The sequence below is a fragment of the Salminus brasiliensis genome, chromosome 25, assembly GCF_030463535.1.
Source record: "Salminus brasiliensis chromosome 25, fSalBra1.hap2, whole genome shotgun sequence".
NCBI lineage: Eukaryota > Metazoa > Chordata > Actinopteri > Characiformes > Bryconidae > Salminus > Salminus brasiliensis.
Genome location: NC_132902.1, coordinates 6,563,319 through 6,586,254, shown reverse-complemented (window position 1 = coordinate 6,586,254; position 22,936 = coordinate 6,563,319). Strand labels below are relative to the sequence as shown.

General features: G+C 38.0%; 1 protein-coding gene and 1 non-coding gene across 5 annotated transcripts in view; both read left to right on the top strand.

The window, feature by feature from the left end:
• LOC140547794 (interleukin-1 receptor accessory protein-like 1-B) overlaps positions 1 to 22,936 on the top strand; it is a 327,860-nt gene that overhangs the window by 78,730 nt on the left and 226,194 nt on the right. The gene's annotated exons all lie outside the window — the stretch shown is intronic.
• LOC140548644 (U1 spliceosomal RNA) lies at positions 16,534 to 16,700 on the top strand. Its single transcript, XR_011978844.1, has one exon. It is a non-coding gene; the product is annotated as a U1 spliceosomal RNA (small nuclear RNA).

The following is a 22,936-nucleotide window of genomic DNA, read 5'->3' as shown; positions in this document are numbered from 1 at the left end:
TAAAGGACCTGTAATGGCTTTACAGAGCTAGTGGTATAAATATGACTGCATGTGCACACAGATGAGCACACACACAAAGACACAAACGCACACCAACTGCATCTATACATTCTCTGCCCCCCAGAATTCAGATGCTTGACCAATTTACACATTTTGTATTTTTTTTATAATTATTTCTTATTGAGAAGTAGTATACACAGCCTTTGTAGCTGGCCACACACAAAACACCATATTTTCAGCAGACCCTAATCCACAGTTAATCTCACAGTTAGTCTTTTACAACATAAAAAATAAGATAATCAGTGTTATTGTGTAGTCAGGACTGCAAACTCTTCATATAGCTAGTGAAAGTTGTTTAGTTCTCATAGACATACTCATTTTACATAGATATTCTCATTTTTCCTACTCTTCTTTGCAGAAGTCATTTAGCTCTGATATTCCTGGGGCTTCTTGCATGCACAGCTTGTTTTAGGTCAATTCACAAATTTTTGATGATGTTTAGAGCAGGGGACTGTGTCAGATTGCATTTCTGCAGGTAGTCCATGATGGTTTTGAGGTACTTTATGATGTACTGTGATCATATGATCTTCTTGTAAAAACAATCTCCTTTTCAGCATCAGCCTTTCAACACATGGTGGATATATGCATGTGGCATTCATACTTCCTTTCACTTGTGCAGTTGCCAGTGCCAATACCAGACAATGTAATGCATGGCAGATTCACCCCATGCTTCAAACCTGGCAAGGTATCCTTCTCATGAAATGCAGTTGTTTTTTTCTCCTAATGTACCTTTGAGGACTTGAGTTTTATTTCAACTTCACCAGCCCATAGCACTTGTTTCCAAAACTCATTGGACTGGTTCTGATTAAAGATTTCTTTTTATGATTCTTTTATGAAGATTATAGGAAAGCAACACTGCACAGTGGAACACCCGAGGGGAAATTTGCACACTTATATATGCTGTACTCAGTTGGTATCTTCAGGTTTATTCTTCTGTTTATATCCATCAATCTTGTTGCTGGATATCCTCTTCTCTTTAACCTTCAATTGTTCCAAACATAGTAGTTTTTCCAATAATCTTGATCTTCTCATAATAAGGTTCCAAAATAAGAGAGCTTCATTTTGATTATCTTCCCTTTTGTCATCCCATGAGAGATGTGTAAAGTTAAATTTAATCTAAACTAATCTAATAACACAAATACTGCAAAATTGCACTGTTTTCATATATTTATCACATGTCAAGCTATTAGGCTGAATTAAATGCTAAAACTAAAAAAAAGGCTCTTAATCATTTAGGGTTAAATAGAGACTACCGTCTTCATTAAACAAGTGTTATTCATTTGGCAAATCTGAGCACATTGTTATACTTTTTTGAGATCTACACAGAATTTTAAAAAAGAAGCATGTGAGATTACAGTAATATCTAATATAATATATGTAATACTTATGGCAAAAATTTATTTCTATTTTTTGTGTTATAAAAAGCATTTGTCAAAAGTATTATGTTTTTGTTTGATTAGCTACAGATTAGCTACTTCTCAAGTAGAAAAACAATGACGATATATCATTGTCCAAACCTTTGAATAAGACTGCATTGTGAAGTCTGTTTATCATAACACCCTTAAACTAAAGGAAAATAAATGAACACGATCAATGTACCACCAAAATAATACAATAGTTTAAAATAAATTACAGCATTTGTTGTTAAAAAGCACCTACATAACCCCTTGATGATGAGGGACATAAATATACCTAAATATTAATAAAGGCTTATTTCAGTCTAGTTTTGTCAATTTCACCTTAAAGTGCTGTGACATGCAACTGACACCTGTTGCAATAAGCCTATAGAAATGTTTATATAGGTTTATGTCAGTTGTCACTAAGGGGTTATGTAGATGTCATCTAGCCTTATTAATGTTGCCCTTCAGGAGGTTTGCCTAAATCACATGCAGAGACTATGTCATATATGGTGACATAGTGGTGGACTTTCCATTAGTCACACATCCACAGTCAAGTCAAGACAAATGTGTTTATAATAGATTTTATATTTTATAATGCAAGCAAGTTTGGATTGTTTAGAACCTTTCATATTGCTATCAAATTGCTTTACATAAACAGAAAAATACAAAAACATAGAATCATTAGGGAAAGCATAACATATTCAAAAAGCATAAAAACTAACAAACAAATAAATACAAAACATACAGCTTTCCCACTGGAGAGCAGCCATGAACACGCAACTGAACACAAATTAACCTCAAAGGAAAGACCAGCTTTCAAACTGTGAATCAATCCTTGGGATATAGCATTTTTAATAATGGACATTATCACAAAGCAGCTTTGAAGAAATCCAGGTCTGAGCCCCGAATGAGCAAGCCAGGGGTGACAGGGCAAGGGAATCTCTCTCAGAGTAAAAGGAAGAAACCTTGAGAGGAACCAAGAGTCAAACAAGGAAACCAACCTCTGTTCAAAACTGGATAGTAAAACAGTACAACAAGAAATTACTAATACAAACACAGTAATGACCTAAATGAAATAAAGCAAAAATGAATAAAGATAAAGAAGTAAGCCCAATACTGCACATACATAATCAGATGTTACCACTAATAACTAGTGATTAAGTTCTTCAAAGAGAACTCAATATAATTAGAAATGTTAGTGTCTCTGCAGAAATCTTATCAGGGGTGAGTGGAGCATAATTTTTTTCTCTCTCTCTCTGTCTCTCTCTCTCTCTCTCTGTTTCTCTCTCTCTCTCTCTTTCTGTCTTTCTCACACACACACAAGCAAGCAGACACATTCTCTGCTTAGAACTGGCTCATCCATTTTTTTTCATTTATATGAAAGAATGCCTAATTTCATTTGTTTTTCATTGCGGATGGACACATCCTTTGTCTTTTCACTCTTGCCATTCTCTCCCACCCACTAAACAAATGAGCACTTCCAGCATGCTTTGCACCTTGGCTTGTGCCCCAGTCTTCTGTGTTTGATATTCAGTGTCACATAATATAAACAATAAGAAAAAGAGAATGTCAATAAGAGAATAAAATAATAATTATGAACCCACACTGTGAGTGGTTTACTGCTGAAGTCAAGGATGTGCTAACTCTCCTTCACGCACTGAGGGTTTTTAACAGTAAGTATGAACCAAGCTTGCTAATCCTGCTCTACTCTAATATCCGGAAGCACACTTCTAACTTATCACTTACCAAAAATACCAACTTTGCATATTTCTCTGTATTATCATCCTTTTTGTTGAGTGTATACACCTGGGATGTCAAACTATGTTTCTCCTTGTTCATAGCTCTACAGGCATTAGTGGTTTTCAGGTGTTGAATCAGGTGTGTTTAAGGAGGTAGAACTATACATTCTGCAGAGATGTGGCCCTGCACAAACCCAATTTGACAGTTTTTATATAAAAGAAGAACAATACTACCTTTAGTGTTATTTGTAGTACTTTCTAAGTGAGTATGTGCAGAAATTGAATCACTATTTATTTATTATTTATGTATTAAAGATATTCTAGTTACTTGGAACCTCTTATTGCCAAGTTTCAATAATTATCCTATAATTTGCAGTTTTTATTTGTTGTGTCTTCTTGTTACAATTGCTTTGTTATATGAACCAAATCTCTGTACTAACTGCGGTCCAGCCTTTAAAACCCAGTATATAGGTCTTCCAGACAGATTATATGCCTACAGATGTGCGCCTGATCCTGTGCTTCAGGTAGGATGTTACTCAATGAATTGGCAGCAAAGAGAATGACAAGTTGCAAAATTACCTTAGACTGCTTTTGTGTGCCATGTGTATGCCCTGTGCCAGGTAGCGTCAGGTAGCAGGCAAGCTTGAACACCGCCATTATTGCCTTGCTTGACACAGTATAATCTACAGTGCCAAAGTGCACTGGCTGTAAACAGCATACACACAAACATATGCCCAAGCTATTTCCATAACACTAAGAGATACAGTTATTGCACAAGTTCGGACAAACAGGCAATGCTGCATCTGCAGTAGATCGAAAAGAGGAAGTGTCTGGCTATGTTTCAGTGAAACATCTGTTAAGGCCTTACCCTCATAGTGTCAGGAGCATTGTGAGTGCTAGGGGAGCTATGAACAGATTAATTGGCAGCACCAAATTGGGAGAAAAAACTGAAAACATCTAATAACAAATATTTATACCCACAACATAGTACAGTTAGCCTCTCACAATTGAAAACGTGGCAAATTCGGTGTCATTTGCAATCTTCTTGGTTTTGATTATTTCTAACAGCAGGGAGTTCTAGTTCGTATTTGTTTTTTTCCCCCATTCTAATCCTCAAAAGGCTTAAAGTGAAATTCTTCTTGACATGCATTACTTTGCATGATTACTTTAAGATTTTTGCCTACAATGTTTTGTCAGGTCATGTGCATTGGGGATCATCTTTCATTCACTTTACAACTGTTCAAAGTAACAGAAATTTTTACCAGGAGTGCCAGAACTTTTGCATGCCATTGTATGTACACACTCACACAGAATTCACCCACTCGTTTTAAGATTAGGTGGCCATTCATTGATTGAGAGGACTGCTGTGAATGTCTTGACCTTGAATGTTAGTTGTCAAAAAAAAGAAGAATCAATAGCTGAATAAAAAGCACTGGTTAAGTAATGACAAACAAGGCATTGTTTGCATTTCATGTTTTAATTGAGCCCTTTGTTTCTCTTGTATTGTTAGAGTATGAGAGAGAGAGAGAGAGAGAGAGAGAGAGAAGCTGGAAGCTCTATAGTCAGCATTTTTAAACAAAAAACGCCCATATTTGGCCAGCATTGTACTTGCAGGATTATAGCAGATTTACAAACCAGAGTAATCACCCAGTCCTCCACCTAGGGACCTACATTTAATCTTAATTAATTTCTGATAATTCCCTATTAACATTAGCAAAACAAAGCAATATTGCTGTGGATCAGCAGTGACTGTGTGTGTTTTGAAGGCAAGAAGTCCCGGGGATGGTGCGTTGTGTGTATAGAGTGTCTGTTGGGATAGAGGAAGAAGACAGAATAGAGAGATTATCAGGCCCTGGCTTGCTAAAGCAGTAGACAATTGGAACACTAATCTTTGTTTTTTACTACCAGCTATATATTTGGGCCTCCAGTCTCATTATCATTGGCCTAAAGTAGTAGTTCCTGAACTTTTTGCTGTCCTCTACCCCCTCGTCCCACTGCGTACCGTCTAATGCTAAGTAATCTATGACTGTGAATTCAACTGTGTAATTCAGTGGAACACTGACGAAGAGAGGTGTATATCTGATGACCCCTGTAAAGAGCTTGTGATGTAGTGAGTGCCCCATGTGTAACACCAGTTGCTAAGTGCAAGATTTAGTTATCTTACTGCATTATTTCACATTAAATAACATATTAATATTAACATGTAAACTAGGCCAGCATAACAACAAAACATCACACAGTTTACCCAGACTGACTGTTCAGCTGCAGTTTGCATTTTCACTAGCCGTGACTCACACAGGGTATTTCACTAAACTGTGTCACCTACCAATAACACTACATGTCACAACCAAACTAATTCTACAGCTCTCACCTTCAACAAAATTACACTTCTTGAAAAGGAAAAAAGCAGCAAAACCTAGAGGAGTTTAAAAGTCGAGCTGTTTACTGTGTCCTGTGCCACTGTTCAGTACATTTCGAAAAGAGATCTTCAAAAGCAACGTAATTAGTAGAGTGCTCTGGCGCCTGTATTTCTGTTCTTCTGTCTGGCAATGTTTTTCATGTTCCAAATATATGTCACTCAGGATGTTCTGCCTTCAAGTGGACAGCTTTTGTCTAGCTTAACCTGTAAGGGGGTTGACTTTGCTATTGCCATCTTCCTCTCCGGTAGCAAAATGTGTGTATTTTGAGCGATGGGCATGTATGATTAATAACTTATGTAATGTCCCGTGTCCATGGCCTCTGCAGACATGATGAGCAGCTGTCTCAAACACATTTAATTAATCCAGCCCTCACTCGCGCTTGTGTGGGGTGGCACAGCCCACTCTCAGCTGCCACAGACCAGCAGCAGCTTTCCTGAGATGGATAGGAAAAGGGTGTCACGACAAGTGATGGATTGAGGTAAATTTTATTACCTCTATAAGTCCAAAACTATTTGGTCTATATTGATTAATTTCTGACTATATGGCATTCAGAACATTTATTATGAGGTTAGAATGGTTGATTAACGGCACTGGGTAGCCTCATTATACCTTTAGCCTACCTTGTATGGAATGCATTATATCGCATTCAGATATCAGTAACTTAAATTACTTTCTTGTCAGCACTATATGACTCTCAGTTACACACCTGGCCAAGCTTTTATGTAGGCAGAGTAGTGTCTGCTGTCAGACTGGTTTAAGTAAAGCTGTCTGTGGTGAGAGGCTGTTTAAAAAGCATGTATAATGTACCAGAGTAGGTCTACATATTGCATATGTATGCATGGGTATTTTAGCAGCTAGCCCATTTCAGTGCCTCTCAGCTCCACGATGGCAGACAGGCTGTTCTACTTGCACCTATGTCAGAAACTGAGGAACAATCGTCAGTCAGTGGAAAGTGGGATGAAAGGTAAGGGTGTTTTCTGTTCTGTGTATTTATATGTAAGGTCATGTAATGTATTGGGGGGTTAGAGAGAGTAAAGAACTGTGATTGGTCAAGATGCTCACAAAATGAAAGAAAAAAACAGTGTAATTGATTAGAGGGAATATTTGCACATTGTAGTTTACAAATTCTGCAAAGCTCAATTTCAAAAATACTGAATAATGAGCAGTATGTTGTAAAGCCCTAATAAATGACATGGAGGTAATCCCACAGGATGGTGTGGAGAGTCTGAAGCAATATAGACAAAGTTTTATTCTGGGTTTGGGCCTCTGCAGACTTTAGTATGATCTACCTTTAAGTTAATAGGTGTCCTTGAAGAATCTGCCATTTATCAACTCCTGCCGTCAATGTCCATATTCCCTTCTCTCTCTCCTTCTCTTTCACAGATGCTCGAGGTGGGTCAGAATTGTTTTTCTTTGACAGTTTTTTTTAAGGAATTTCTGAGGGCAAAAATAGCACTGGCGCCCAAGTTATAGATCAGTGTGGGACTCTGAGAGTTTGAGAAGAGGACAGTCTTCACTCTTAATGAGAAAAGATGTGTCTGCTACATAGAGCAGAGTAAAAAAGGAACGCAAAATCAGGCTGTCTAGACTGAATGTACTAGACACACATTGAAACACTGTATAAATGTAATATCTAATTAAGTAGTAAGACAATGGAGCCTGTGCATTACAGTGAACATATGACAAATAAAGATGTTAGGTGAGATGTAGGGCAAAACAGAATAACACACTGTTACCATGGCAAAACCACTCCTTTATTTCTTTATTAGATTCCACTATGTACTTGGAGAGTATGTTGTTTTTTTCTTCACGTATAAAACATAATTCGGTTCGGTTCACCTTGTTGTTGGAACTTAATTTAAACAAACAGTTGTTTGTTTTAGTACTGCATAGTCCCTCTTAGTATAGCCTGTGGTAATGTGTACCCTTAGGCATGTTCAGCATGTTTACACACACAAAAATGTTGACATTGTCCAATCCACCATGATTTCACAAGGTGAAGTAAGATGTTAGAAGCCCGAATTTCTGTAAAATGTTTATTTTCAGCAGTTTCACATCCAATGTTGAGAACAGTGAGAGATAAAGAATAAAGAGAGAGAAAAAAGAGCATCTGAGTCATTCTCTCTACATAAGGCAGTGAGATAAAGAGGGAAGAGAGAAGGAGGAGGGGGGGCAACCAAAACTACCGTTACCATAGCAACACTCCTGAACCACTACCACAGTACCATGCAAATCCAATGGCTTACACCTTAAAGTTTCAGGGTGGCACATGCACAAGAACATGTAACTTAATAGCACATAAGTCCCTGTTACTGTGATAGTTTGGTATGAATACATGTACCATAACACTTCTAATAATAATGACAAACTTTTTCCACCAAGCAGTTGCTCAGCAGAGTTTGCCAAGCAATAGTAGTTTATTAACAGTGTACTACAGTTGCCTTGCTACAGAACTATCATATATGTTTAGATATGGCAATTTCAGCAGAAAGTGATAAATGAGATCTCTGAGAATTTGATTCAGTCCTGTAACACCCTTTGCGTGACGTGTGATGTCTGTCTTCCTACGAGATGTGAGTCGTTTGAGCATGAAGCAAGTGAAATCCTTCCATTTGTTACAGCTAATTGTTAATAGTTCTATTGTTGTCTCAAAGAGTCAGGTTATTGTTGTCTCAAAGAGTCAGGTTCCCAGTGAAAAACTTATGTCTAGCCATAGCCTACTGTGTGCTGTGTGATCCAGAATGCTGTGTGATCCATAACTTGTCTTCATCTTTGTCTGGGAAACTGACTGTTAAATCTCAGTATTTTAGAAAAAAAGAATGAAAAAAATTGAGTGGCAGTTAAGTGGCAGAACATTTCTGGATCACCTAACAGGCACCAAAGCCATTTCTAAGCACGAGTAAAACACTTTTAATTTTAGTAAAAATGTGTTTGAAAAATCAAAAATGGAGAGAAGGGGGAAACACTCTGCACCATTTCATTAATAATTCATCCCATGCAGATGATTTTGAAATAATAGTTGTAAACATCCCTTTGCTTAGTCTAAATCGGAGGCTTTATCTATCAAGCAGAAAAAGAGGCATTATGACTGCAATGTGGTAATTGTGGATGTGCTCCCCTCTGAAAAAAGGGAGAATAATTAGCTAGCGCAAATGAAAAGTACAGCTTTATTACTTTGCACTTCGTTCACTCTGTATTTTAATCATCAGTACACACACTCGCTCATGCCAAGCACGGTGGTCCACTTATGCTGCCGAGATGTGTTTGGGTTTGTTTCAGCAGCACAATCGAGTGATGAATGAGGCAGAAATCATAGGCTGTCAACATCCACCTTATTTTAGCTATAATTGCATTGTTTTTTTTTGTTTTTTTTTTGTTTTTTTCATTAAGGGGTTAGGAAAAATAGCTCACCACCCAGAAGTAATATCTGAAGAAGAAGGCTTTGGTGGGCGATACAGTACACATTATTTAGAGAGTGAGAGGAAATAAAAATGCCAGAGCTGGAGTTTAGGGAGATTTCACAGCCGGTTCGTTCTTTCTCTCTCCCTGCTTGTTTTTTAAATGCAGAGGGTGGGGGAGTGGCACTGCTGGATGCTTTTACACACATCTCTCTCTCTCTCTCTCTCTCTCTCTCTCTTTTACTTACATGCTCTCTTTTCATGTCTCTTGCTCTTTCTCCAGCTTTCCCTCTTTGGTTACTTCATCTCTCCTTCTCTCACTCCTTTTTTGACTTGCAATCCCCACTCTTTTGCAATCACTCGCTCCATCTATTTTTCTTCCTTACTTACTCATTCGCTCTCTCTATCTCCCTGTCTGACTTGCTGTCTCTCTTGATCACCCCTTCTCTCATTCCCCTACTAACCCATTCTCTCTCTCTCTGTCTCTCTTTCTCTATCAGTTTCTTGTGTGCTGCCTCTCTCTTTCCCTCTGTCTCTCTTGATCACTCCTTCCCTCATTCCCTTACTCACTCATTCTCTCTTTGCCTCTCTCACCCTCCCTCCACTTCTCCTGCTCCTTCTCCCTCCCCTTCTTCTCTGTTATTTTTAATGTGTGTTTGCGGCAGCTCTTCTGCTCTGTAATAAGGACATGTGATGCTTGAATTTTTTATAATGTTATATAAGAGCTGACAGCCCTGGAGACCCACGGCCTCCTTTTTGTTCATTTGCTTTAAAAACAAGCAGCAGAAGAAGAAGACGGAGATGAGGAAGGAGAAGATGAGAAGGAGAGGAGAAGGAGGAGTAGAGAGGAGCTTTAGAGGAGAAGGATCATTCTGTTAAGTAGAAGCGGTCTCTCATCTGTGCTATCGTGTTCTGATACCTAGCAAGAATACTCTAGGGCAACAGCCACTGCCATGAGAACACTCATCAGCAAGTGCTGTGCAAATAGAAAACCACAGACAGAAAGAAATAGGTAAAGACAAAGGGAGAGGTGAGCTAGAGAGGGGTAGAAAAAGTGTGCTTTTTTGTTTTTAAATATATATTTCTGCATTTTCTGATGTAACTATTGTGTGTCATGTCATTTTAAGCTTGATTATCACCCATAATATAATTTGGACGTGTTTCCCTGCATTTAAAAAAGTCCTGTTAACCTGAAATACATACTTATAGTAGAAGCCCCTTTCTGTCACATGATATTTTACTGCCATGTTAATGATCACAGTCTGCATTTCAACCTGACAGCAGTGGTGTATCAGATGAAAAATCAGATGAAGAGGATGGTTAATCTCAGTTCCAAAAAACAGCAATATGTAAAAAAAAAAAAAAAGACGTTTGTTATTGTTTGATACGTAGTTGCCTGTAGCTATCAAATAAACGTCTTGATCTCAATGATCTCAAGTGTCCACATTGGTTGTTTGTTTTGTCTTGCACAACAATACTGTTAAGAGTGTGTGCTAAATACATAAATGTAGTGTTTACAGGTATATATGCATATTTAATCCTTACCTGTGCACTAGTGAAAGCTTGGGGCATTACTAGGCTACTTTTATTTGAATTGACACCTGCTGCATAGTTGCTGACTGGGTGAGTTGAAAATATGGTAAATAAAAGCTGTATGTGAACTGGAGAGAATATGTGACATTATCTAGTGATGGCATACAGAAATCCTATAAAAGCTAGTTAAGATAACCAAGATCACTTAAAACAGTAACAGACACGCTTCAGGTGGTTGGAGACTAGAAGTTAAAAAAATGAGTGACACCAGTGAGAGGAGCTTTAGAGTTTACTGTAATTAATCACTGGGGCACTGTAGCTAAAAGCAGATTGACCCAGTTTAGCAAAAATTATTGGTGCCTAAAGGGTGATTGAGGTACTAAATCAAATATAAATATTTTACATTATTTACAGTGAGCATTGTTGTGATGAATGATGACATATGAATAGTAAATGCTCTGTAAAACAAACAAAAGCCAGTGGGTTTCCTAATGTACAGCCAGAGAGGCTTTTTAGAAATTAAACTAATCGATTAATTTAGAAGTAGTACACACGGTCTCTGTTGCAATCTCTCAATGTATCTTTTTTTACATTAAATTATTGGCAAATTATTTGGCTATTGGCAGCGGCACAACCCCAAAGTCTAATTTTGACAATTAATTTACAGCACTTTAGCTTTTACTTTCCCCTTCATGGAAAAAAGTGATATTTGCTAATCAATCTTTGCAACTGTGTCCAAAATTTTGCACAAGCCACACAAATGTTCTTTTCTGTTGTAATGTTTGCAATTCTTTTAGTAGCCATGTATTAGCATGTCTTGCTGACATCAGATCACTACTAAACAAATATTAAGTAGCTATGAATTAGCTCACAGGGTTTATTTTAGTTTTTTTTTTTTTTTTTTTGGTGACTGAACATTCAGCAACTAGAAGGCATTTTGGCATTTTGATTTTCCCAGTCTTCCAATCTGAATCCAATCCATTATAAGCCATTGGATTCCATTATAAGACATTTTTTATAACAAATAAACACATCTAAATGAGTGTCTGTAATAATCAGCTCTTTCCTCTTAGAGGTAGAGATTAAGTAAAAACACTAGAGTATTTGGTATTCTCCTTTTTAAGTCTATCAACTGTGGAGCTGGCATGTTATATAACAGCCTGGCTAAACTGGAAGAGCCAGAAGAACAGTGGGTTTGCAATAATTGTATTATTCTAGAATTGATATCTACATGTGCATATAAAGCTATAAATATAAAGTCTTGAATTGTAGAGTCTTGAACTATAGAATTTAGTCGCTTTGGGGACAAGCAGAGGGACCTCTGTTGAAGAGAAGAAAGTTATTTGACATCCAGTTTTTTATACAATCCGCAATTCTATACAGCTAAAGTTTATCATCTAGTTTGGCCAATATATACCCTGATGTGGCATCTGCGTAACGGTGAAATCTACTGCTGCGTTTGCAGATGACATTACCCAGTGGTAACATATGTAATGAAAATATTAGAGGTATTAAAACAGAACCCTGTTGGACATTGTATTTTACTTTTGAATGTACAGATGGTATTTACATTAACAAACTGATAGCAGTTAGCCAGGTGACATCTGAACCAAGACAGGGCTAATCCAGCCAGGTTTTGTAGCCTGATAGTGTGGTCTACAGAGGGAAATGTTACACTTAAATTGACCAAAAAACAGTAAAGATACACAGCCTTAATCAGAGCATTATAATAGATCATTTATTATCTTAACTGTACTTATGATCGTAGCTGCGCTGCTCAAAGATTCTCTCATATGCCCGTCAGTATTGAACACATGCATCTGGCTCTTCTCACTCTCTAGTTTCTTGGAAGCCGCTGTGCAGTGTTTACGGGAGAGCTCATTTAGATCAGGATATCGATCAGTTCATGCTCACGCACACACACACACACACACACACACACACATTACTTGTATCCATGGTTACTAAGTGTGGCTGGCGTAAAGCCGAGCTCGGGGGCAGCTGCAGTGTGAGCTAGCAGCATGAGCGTGCTGTCATGCAAAACTAATGTTGACTGGACAGCACCGACATGGCCACAGTCCGGGCACACACGCGTGTGCACACACACACTTACACATACTTTCTGTCTCTGGCGTGCTCAATCTCTCTCTTTCTCTCTGCCCCTTCACCCTACCCCACAGTCTGCCTGTCTCTTTCCTACACACATACACATTCACACACACATTTTCTTTCTCTTGCATGCTCTATCTTTCTATCTCTCTATGCCCCCCTCACCCCAACCTACTGTCTGTCACACACACACGTGCATACACATATACTTTCTGTTTCTTGCATACTCTATTCCTCTCTCTATCACACATACATATTTGTTAATTCTGGCTCAGTTCCACTTTGGAAATGTGTAGAGTGGATTAACTTAGAGTTCAACATGAATGCACAAGAAGCTTAAATAAAAGTGTTATGTTCTTTTTTACCCTGGCATGATTATTGTGTTCTTTGAAAGTAACTGAAAATTGCTGCTCAGTATTTAAAACATTATCTATCTTCCTTCCTGATTAGATAATCTTATGAAGGGATCATTTGGTCTACCATCAATACTAGCTTAAAAGACATTTGAAGAAATTTGAAGGCTGTTGTTAACAGGTCAGAAATGTACCTTCCAGAAATAAACTTTGAGACATCTCACCAATTCCCTATCACAGTTTATCAAAGAGCACGCCCAGACTTTTTTCTCCCCTTAATTTAATTTAATGCCAGGTGGCCCCACTATGTCTCTAAGTGCACAGGGCTGATTGAGTTGAGCTTGTTGTCCATCTGAGCAAGTACAGCAGATTTATATTCATTTGCAGCAACACTCCTGCAGTCTGGACCTCTGGTCTGAAGGCAGCCATCCATCAGCGATTCCGAATTGCCGATTGTCAATGATCCACGTCAGATTCGGCCTTCGGATCAATCCAATACTGCCGCCTCATTCAGCCATGCCCAGACCTTTTCCTTCCCCTAATGCCCTATAGATTAGGAACGGCCATTGAATGTAGTCTGCTATTTCCATGTCCTCGGATTACTGTTTTCCTCTAAGCCTTACTTGAGACAATGGCTGAATTCTGTACTTCGTAATGGTTAGCCGATGATCTGCTTTAATATGACCAGAACTTTAGAAAGTCATAATCTGGACATGGAGGTTATGTGAACATGCTTTGTTTTTTAAAGTATATCAATGCTGAACACTTGACTGTCATTACATCAGGAGCATTATACACTCAAGGTCACATTGTGGCCCAGAAACATTTTATTTTCATCCCTGGTCAAAGCTTGCTGCAGATTACCCTCTCTACTTAATGCTGTCTCTGCACTGCAATTTTGCCTCTTAAAAAAGACCTCAAGTGTTACTAGCCAATTAAGTGCTCAAAAGGAGAAAAAAGCAAAACAGCACCTTCCGGTTGTTACTAATAGAAGAAGAGGTTGTTTAGAAGGGATGTAAGAGAAAGAGAGAGGAGGGGGAAATATGGCAATCCTCTTTAAAATATATCTCTGGAGCTGACAGAAAGATTAAGCATGCTTGACAGCAGGACTGCATTACCCAATATTGGGTCCTGGACAAGCTAGAGAGCCAGATAATTCATCCACTGAGGTATTAGATTGAGTCGATTTGATTTCCCTGTTATTTATTGCCCTACATTGCGCTTGAACCATGCAATATTTTATGCTAATTTACTGTTTCTCTTTCCTTGAAATGGGAACACAAAATCCTGACATATCCAAGCCATTTTTAAGCCATTTCCTGTCTTTAGCCTTTTTTTTTAATAACAACATACTGGTTACATTCTATCAGTTAAAACAAAATTCTTTACTGAGCTTCATTAGCAGGGATTTAATGAGTCTTGGTAACACCCAGGACTTCTGGCCACTACACGATTATTATTAAAGCATTATTGTTTCATTTATTAGTTTTTGTTCATTAAGCACAACGTCACACTTGCCTAATTTTTTCACCTTTTTTCTCAAAGGGACCAAAAATCTATTAATGAACATGCCATTTAAAATGAAGATGAAAGTGTCAGTTAATTATCTGAGAGTAAAACGCTGTGAGGCAGATTAATTCTAATAAAAAATAAATCATTATGCGGCATGCTGCCTGTCGGATGCAGATCTGGTGAGGTTGTTTACGGAGCCGGGCTGAACTCAAAATGGTAACGGAATGGCTGCCTACTGCAGCTGGCGTGCCAAAGGATATCACATTAACTTTTCAAAGAAAGTTTCTAACTGAAACACCCCATGCAATAATTTGCTGTTTCCTCAGGTATACTACCATATGGATGCCCTTTTGCACTTTAGCACACCTCTACCCTGCCCATCAGTAAAAGTAATACCACTGATGCCATTTATGCGTTGAAGTCCACTATCCAAATAATATTCAATTAGTAGATATACGGTGGTATCTTTGCACTGATTGTTTTAGATGGTATGGCAGTGAGCATTTTTTGTCATCTAGTATTTCATCTTTGGGTAGACGGACTGTTGGATATGAATTCTTTCTTGTGTCGGCATTGCCATGTTGACAATAGCTATGATGTTGACAAGGCGATGACTTCTCCTGTTTTTCAGTGCCTTCCTGCCCAGCAAACCTTGTAAATTTCATCTGCCTATTAGCAAGGAGCTAACCAGGAACTGGAGTAACACATTGGGATAGGAAGGAGTTATGATAGATTTATAAGGGCCTGTGACAAATATTAATCTAAAATTTTACAGCGTCCATTAGGAACAGATCAATGTAAAAAATAAACTGGACCATCTGCTGTTTTTTTCAAAGGTGGAAATGCAGGCAACCATACAAGCAGGGGTAAAGAAGTGTGTATGTGTGTACAAGAGAGTGAGAGATTTCTTTAAGGGATGGATGGGCTTTGTAGGTGATACAACCACACTGCTGCTTCTGTGTGTACATATGTGTTTTGAAATTGCCATGCATATTTGTGTGCTACTTCTTGAAATTCAGGAAGTGCATAGTCTGCAACCATCTGTACCAATTTGCAGCCGCTCTCCCTATGGTCTTATGGTACAGCATGTGTGGATATTAGCCTAATATGGATGCCCTTTTGCACTTCAGCACACCTCTACCCTGCCCATCAGTAAAAGTAATACCACTGATGCCATTTATGCGTTGAAGTCCACTATCCAAATAATATTCAATTAGTAGATATACGGTGGTATCTTTGCACTGATTGTTTTAGATGGTATGGCAGTGAGCATTTTTTGTCATCTAGTATTTCATCTTTGGGTAGACGGACTGTTGGATATGAATTCTTTCTTGTGTCGGCATTGCCATGTTGACAATAGCTATGATGTTGACAAGGCGATGACTTCTCCTGTTTTTCAGTGCCTTCCTGCCCAGCAAACCTTGTAAATTTCATCTGCCTATTAGCAAGGAGCTAACCAGGAACTGGAGTAACACATTGGGATAGGAAGGAGTTATGATAGATTTATAAGGGCCTGTGACAAATATTAATCTAAAATTTTACAGCGTCCATTAGGAACAGATCAATGTAAAAAATAAACTGGACCATCTGCTGTTTTTTTCAAAGGTGGAAATGCAGGCAACCATACAAGCAGGGGTAAAGAAGTGTGTATGTGTGTACAAGAGAGTGAGAGATTTCTTTAAGGGATGGATGGGCTTTGTAGGTGATACAACCACACTGCTGCTTCTGTGTGTACATATGTGTTTTGAAATTGCCATGCATATTTGTGTGCTACTTCTTGAAATTCAGGAAGTGCATAGTCTGCAACCATCTGTACCACTTTGCAGCCGCTCTCCCTATGGTCTTATGGTACAGCATGTGTGGATATTAGCCTAACCTGAATCCTAGCCCTAAAACACACCATTAACTACACACACAGGAAATGAGGGGTGACAGAGCAGGGCATATAAAAGGGAAAAGACTGCATGCATTTTAGTCTAATATGCTCAGTCATCCTGTCAGCATCAGCCATACTTACCTGGCAGGGGTGATACCATAACCACAAAGATGGTTCGCCAACGGTGAGGTTCAATGGAATTTAGGTTGTGTCGACCCTCGTTAATTTCCCAAATGTGTGAATCTTGACTGCATATTTATTGGTAGTGGGGTAATGCATTTTGGGGGCAGTGGTGGCTCAGTGGTTAGAGCACTGGGTTATTGATGACAGGGTTGTGGGTTTGATATCTGGGTTTGCTAAGCTGACCCTTTACCCTCTCTGCTCTGCAGAGGTTGCACACTGCTTTGGGAGTGTGTGTTCACTGCATTGATATGTTACATGCAGTGACGCATGTAATAAGCAAAGAACTTCATTTATTTAACTTCCAACACTTTTACTAGTTTTTCCTGCTGTGAAAGTCCACACATGAGTTGTTTGTTGTTCAATTCACTCCATTTTTACTCTTTACCACTCAATTTCTTGATCAATCCTCAGAAATACTGGGTAGACTATATGATTATAAAAATAATCAATAGTGACAACAACACTGGAATTGAAATAATAATAAACAAAGAGAGAGAGAGAGAGAGAGAGAGAGAGAGAGAGAGAGAGAGAGAGAGAGAGGAAGGATAGGTAAAAGACAGAAGCAGCCACATCATCAGGAAGAGTTGTGTCATCACTGTACTCCCTGCATCTAATTAGCATTCATGTATGCAGCTGCCTCCTACTCTCTCACTTTTACACACACTCTCTCTCTCTCTCTCTCTCTCTCTCTCTCTCTCTCTCTGTTTCACACACACACACACCTACTCATGAAAAAGGTGTCATATATTAGGTATCTCCAGTCTGTGCTTAGAGTGTGTCTAGTGTAGTGTGAACTCTGCAGGCAGTTTGAGGCTGTGTGTGTACGTGGGTGGTGTGGGGTAGTGCAGGGCAGAAATTGAGGGGTAATCGCCTCCATAGTCTCTATAGTCATGCTCTGCCCAGCTAATCCAGCCTGACCTTGGCTGGCTGCAGCATGAGACACTGCAGCACTGGATTAATATGCACCACTTTAGCAAGCAAGAACCTTTCTTATCTGTCTCTCTCAGTCCACTGCATTTTCCTTAGCTGTATAAATTGTGTTCAATGCATATGAATCTCTGTCTCTGTCTCTTTCTCTCCTGCTCTTTTTCTCTATAATTGTGTGTGTATATATATATATATATATATATATATATATATATATATATATATATATACATTGCAAATTAGGTTTTAGTTGTTTGCAGTAAACCAATCAAACAATTTCTATACTCAACACAAGTACTGTAACAAGTGTTTTTTCCAAGTTCAACACAAAATATCACAACTGCAGTCTCAGAATTATCCAACCCCATCATGACAAGCATGTTTATTTAGTATTCAGTAGAGCACCCTTTTGCTGTTATGACCTGCTGCAAATGGGATACACAGCCAGATACCAGCCTCTGGAAGCCAAACCATGGCCCATTCCTTATAGGCTGTGGCCTCCAGTTTCCCACTTTCTTCAATTCCCACCAAAGATTTTCTGTGGATTTCAAGTTATGCAACTGGAACAGCCACTCTAGAAACCAAGCCCTGGTGGTTGTATGCTTGGGATCATTGTCCTGTTGGAAAGTCCAGTGATGTCTAAACTGCACACGCTGCAGGTTTTGAGTGCCAGAGCATCACAGAGCCACCACCATGCGTCATGGTTGGCAGGGTGTTCTTTTCAGTATATGCTTCAGTCTCCTCTTACAGACATACCCTGATTCATAGACCAAAAGTTAATGTGTTGTTTCATTACTCCACAGTACAGAATCCTAAAACGTCTGTGACACATTCATGTGGTTTGTCATGAAAAATATATTTGGAGAAAAAAATAATTTTATGACAAGGACACCTCTCCAACTGACTATTAGTATATGTTGAGCCAGTGAGGAACATTTCCCTGATGGAATGGATTAAATTAATTTACAGGAAATAGAGGATGGCTTCTACAGCAGGATAATGATCTTTAACACACCTCAAAATTCACAATGGACTACCTTAAGAGGCATATGCTGAAGGTTCTTGTCATGTTTCTATCATAGGACAATTGTGCATAGACCTCAAAAGAGCAGTGGATGCAATGTGAAAAATGTGAGAAAATCCTCGAAACAAGAATTGAAAGACTCTTTGTAGCTCTGGCTACAAAAAGCATTTACAAGCTGTAATACTTGCCAAAATGAGTGTTACTAAGTACTGACCATGCAGGATGTCCAAATGTTTGCTTTTCTTTGCATTTTTTGTAGTTTTGAAACTGTAATAAATAGAAACAACTTTTGGAAACCAGGTCATCATTTATTTGCTTAGCTTGTCACAGTATATTTTTGACCAGGGGTTCCCAAAACACTCTTAGTCTTTCATAATTTGAAATAAATAAATAAATAAAATCATCAGTGTGTCCTGTGTAAAAGTATGACCACCTTACAGAGTCAGGACAACAGCCATGTTGGCAGAAAGCTTGCAAATGTTTTTTGTAGCAGCTAAAGTTTTTTCAGTTCTTATAGTTCTTATAGTTCTTATACTTCTCTCTGCCCCTAGTTCTAAAATATTCTTGGGTCGTTTTGCTTGCAAATTCCGGATTAATTTTAGGTTTACAGTGAGGGTATATTCTAAAGGTTTGGACACACCTGGTCATCATTTAAAAAACATGTGATTTGTTTTGCATGGTTTGAGAGGTATTTCTATATACATTGTTATTGTCCTACAACTTGGTCACAAATTCCTAACTACAGGTGATACCTATGTGTCCTCAGTGTCTTCTTTTTTGAAAAACAAATATGGTCATTTTGACTCTTTTTAGGATTATGATCATCACGCATTCAGCCAGGTGAGTCCAAACTTTTGACTGGTACTGTAGATTTTGGGTGATCATATCCTGTTTTAAAATACATCCTTTTTTTGACTTCAGCCTTTTAACAGATGGTTTGACATTTGCTGGTATTTTGTGGACTACATTCTTTCCGTCTCCTGTGCAATATTGCCTGTGCCACTGATGGCAAAACAACCCCAAAACATGATAAATCCAACCCTATGTTTGATTGCTGGCAATGTGTTCTTAATAGTTGTTATTTATTATTTATTAGTCCACAGCACTTCTTTCCAACACCTATCTGGCTTTTGTAGATCTTTAGTAAAATACATCAAAAGCTATGTTGTTGTGATGGGGTCAGTTAATTTGTCTGTCTTATGACTCTTTCATGAAGGTAATGTTTGTGTGAATAATGAATGGAATGGTGCACCTAACTTTTTAATGCAGGTCAAATATAAAAAAACAAACAAACAAACAAAAATTATCCGGCATCAGAGATCCTGAGTAATAAACAAAACGTAGATCAGGTTTAAACCAACATTTGGTTTGACCAATCAATACTTAATTATACTAAATCAAGAGTGCTTGAAATGACAAATTCTTACATTAGTTGGGGGCATCCAGGACAAATGTGGAAATTAACTTGGTTTTTCATAAGCTGAATGAATGAGAACAAGAGTGTGAGTCTGTAATTTCATAGAAGCTGGAACCATTGACTGTATCTATGTGTCTGTATACTGTATATGTGTAACAACCTAATCTGTAACTACCAAACTCAACTCTCCTTTACAGATGATTACATCAATGTCTTCAGAAATGCTTATCCCATTGCTTCTTTTAAAGTGAATCAGCTTAGAGTAACTAAAAAAATATATTTTTTGATTTTAACTCAAATTTGTTTTAAAGGTTATAACCCTTTAAAAATAGAGATTCAATAAGAGGGGGTGTAGCTACCAATGCAAGGGTAAGGGCTTGTTTTAATTGCACTATATTAATGCAATACAGTGGAAAACTGTTTAGAATGTAGCAGTAGCAGTCCATAGTTTCCTATAGGCATCAGACTTGTGAAGTAGTTATTTTGCCAACTTCTAATGCTGAATTTAGTGAATCAGAAAAGGTTTACTTCTAATGAATCATATTTGTGTGGGAATCATTGCACGGTAGAATAGTCACCGCATTTTCAGTGCTAAATCTGTAGTTGTTTTGCACTTAAAGGGAGGGTTGAATTGCAAAAATTTCCTGACTTTCAAAGTTTCTATTAATAATAGTTTTTAATGTAGCCTTCTCCTGCCTTGTGGGCAGCAGTCATTTTAATTCTCAGAGTGCTAGGCAGCTCCTTAGAGAATCCCATGACTTCCGATTGTTGGGGCAAGGTTTGAGAATTTATAAAAGCTTTTAAGTTTGTCTTTTTCCATGACAGTAAACAAGCCATAGCCATAGCAAGCTAATTGAGGTCTGAGATATTGATAAAAGTTATCTGAAAGCTCAAATCCTTTGGAATGATTAAGCTTGCATCTTTTTTTTCACTCTAAACATACACAAAAATCTTGCAAAAAATAGCCATAGTAGCAGAAATGTTAACCAACGATGCCCAAAATCTTACATGCAACTCTATGGTAGCTCCCATGTTTTTGTTTGATTTGGCTAGCATTAATTACTTATTTATTGCCAGTTGAGCTGATAGTGAATCACTGAATGAGAGATGATTTATTCTACTGGGAGATAGAGAGTTTAGACTGAGAGAGAGAGATGATATTTCTGCAGCTTGAGACCCACACATAGACATTAACAGTATGATAGCTAAGCTAATATCAGCTCATAAACATACACACACACACTTTTCAAGCTCATATTATTCACAAGGAAAGTCTCGTTGCTCTGTGATACATCTACATCTACAGTGGATTGTACATGCTGTTTTTAAATACCAGAGATACTTCACCTTCTTTGGGAGCCTCAACTGTATTGTACTTTTTCTTGATCCTCAGTGAGGTACTGATGTTTGGTGATTGGTTCTGATTCACAGTTAACACTCCAACCAACATATTCTGTGGTGCTCCATCACTCCAGAGTCGCAATGACATCCTTTCTCTCACAACAGGGAAATCCAATTTCTATAACTGGTTTGCGTTAATTTGAATCCAATTGGAAGTCATTATAAAGATCCCATTTAAACCCCTGAAACTGGTCAAGGACACTGCCTGTGACCTTGATGTATTTTTGGCGGTTTTGGAATGCTAAGTATGAGCCTTTTTTTTTTCAAAACAAGGGCTGCATTTTGTTATCCCTGTGCAAATGTTACCCTTGTTTGAGGTTGCCCTCAAATACTGACCCAGGGTCAGCCTTCTGCTGCCATTCCTAACCTAACCTCATCCATTTTAAAAGTTGCACTCTAAATTGGCCCCAGGTCAGCAACTAAGGCCAACTACTGCCAACAATGTGAACACATTTCAGGTTTAAAGGAAATAAGCTTTAAAGGAGTGTGGAGTGGTTGAAGCAACTTATTATGAAGTTATGATCATTGATTGAATGATAATTTGCTCTTACAACCTTTAACACTGAGGCCAGGAAGTTGACCTTTATATAGAACATATAACTGAATACCTAAGGTGATGGCATGGGGAAAGGACTACACATTCATAGTGGGGGGTGTGGGGGGGCACACCAGGTATGCAAATAGGTTACATTGCACATTATCCATTTGCCAATGGTAATGGACTAAACGAAATTATTAATAGCTGATTCAGCTCAAAGATCTGGAAAATTATCACAAGTATTCACCTAATTTAAAGTAGTTAAATATATCAAGTGCATCCATAACCATAACTCACAGGGTCAAGTTAATTTGTTCATTCCAAAGTTCCACTTTATTAAACTTAAAAACCTGAGTTGAAATGCTGACAACTCATACACTGTAGTTAAAATCACAAACTAATTTGATGAGTTGAGTTCATCATAATTTGCTTTTTGTCTGGATTGTACATGTATTCTCAGCCTTTTCCGATTTGCCTTTCATTGTTATTAATCAAGTAATATACACATATTACGGAAAATAAAATTAATCAATGTATTAATCAATGTTAATTCATTATACGTGACAAATGTTTCTATGTCAATAAAATAATAAATAATAATAAACAATAATAATAAAAAAAATGAGGTGTCTCTGAGTCTCACTCGTGTCACTCTGCTCTTGCCAACATCATGAAATGTGGTTTCCGAGCAGCATCCGTTTTTGTTATTATGGTATGGCCTTGCATTGCGGGCAGTTCGTAAATGAGAGCTATTCCAGCGAGTTTACAAACAAATTCATCACTTCCCCTGGCACTACAGGGACTCTGCTATTCTTTACACTGACAACAAAAATAAATATTGGATTATCAACTCATTGGGTTTTGACCTCCGTAAGGCTTCCTGTGAGGTGTTATTTTTCTATTTATAGTGTGCTGCTTTATCACTTCAGGAGTAGATGTCACATCACACAAATGAGTAACGTTTGCAATTCTAATTGTCCCTTTTTTCCCTTCAAACTTTTTGCAATAGCAAGACGTCCATGTACGGTCTTCCTTTGGATGAAAGG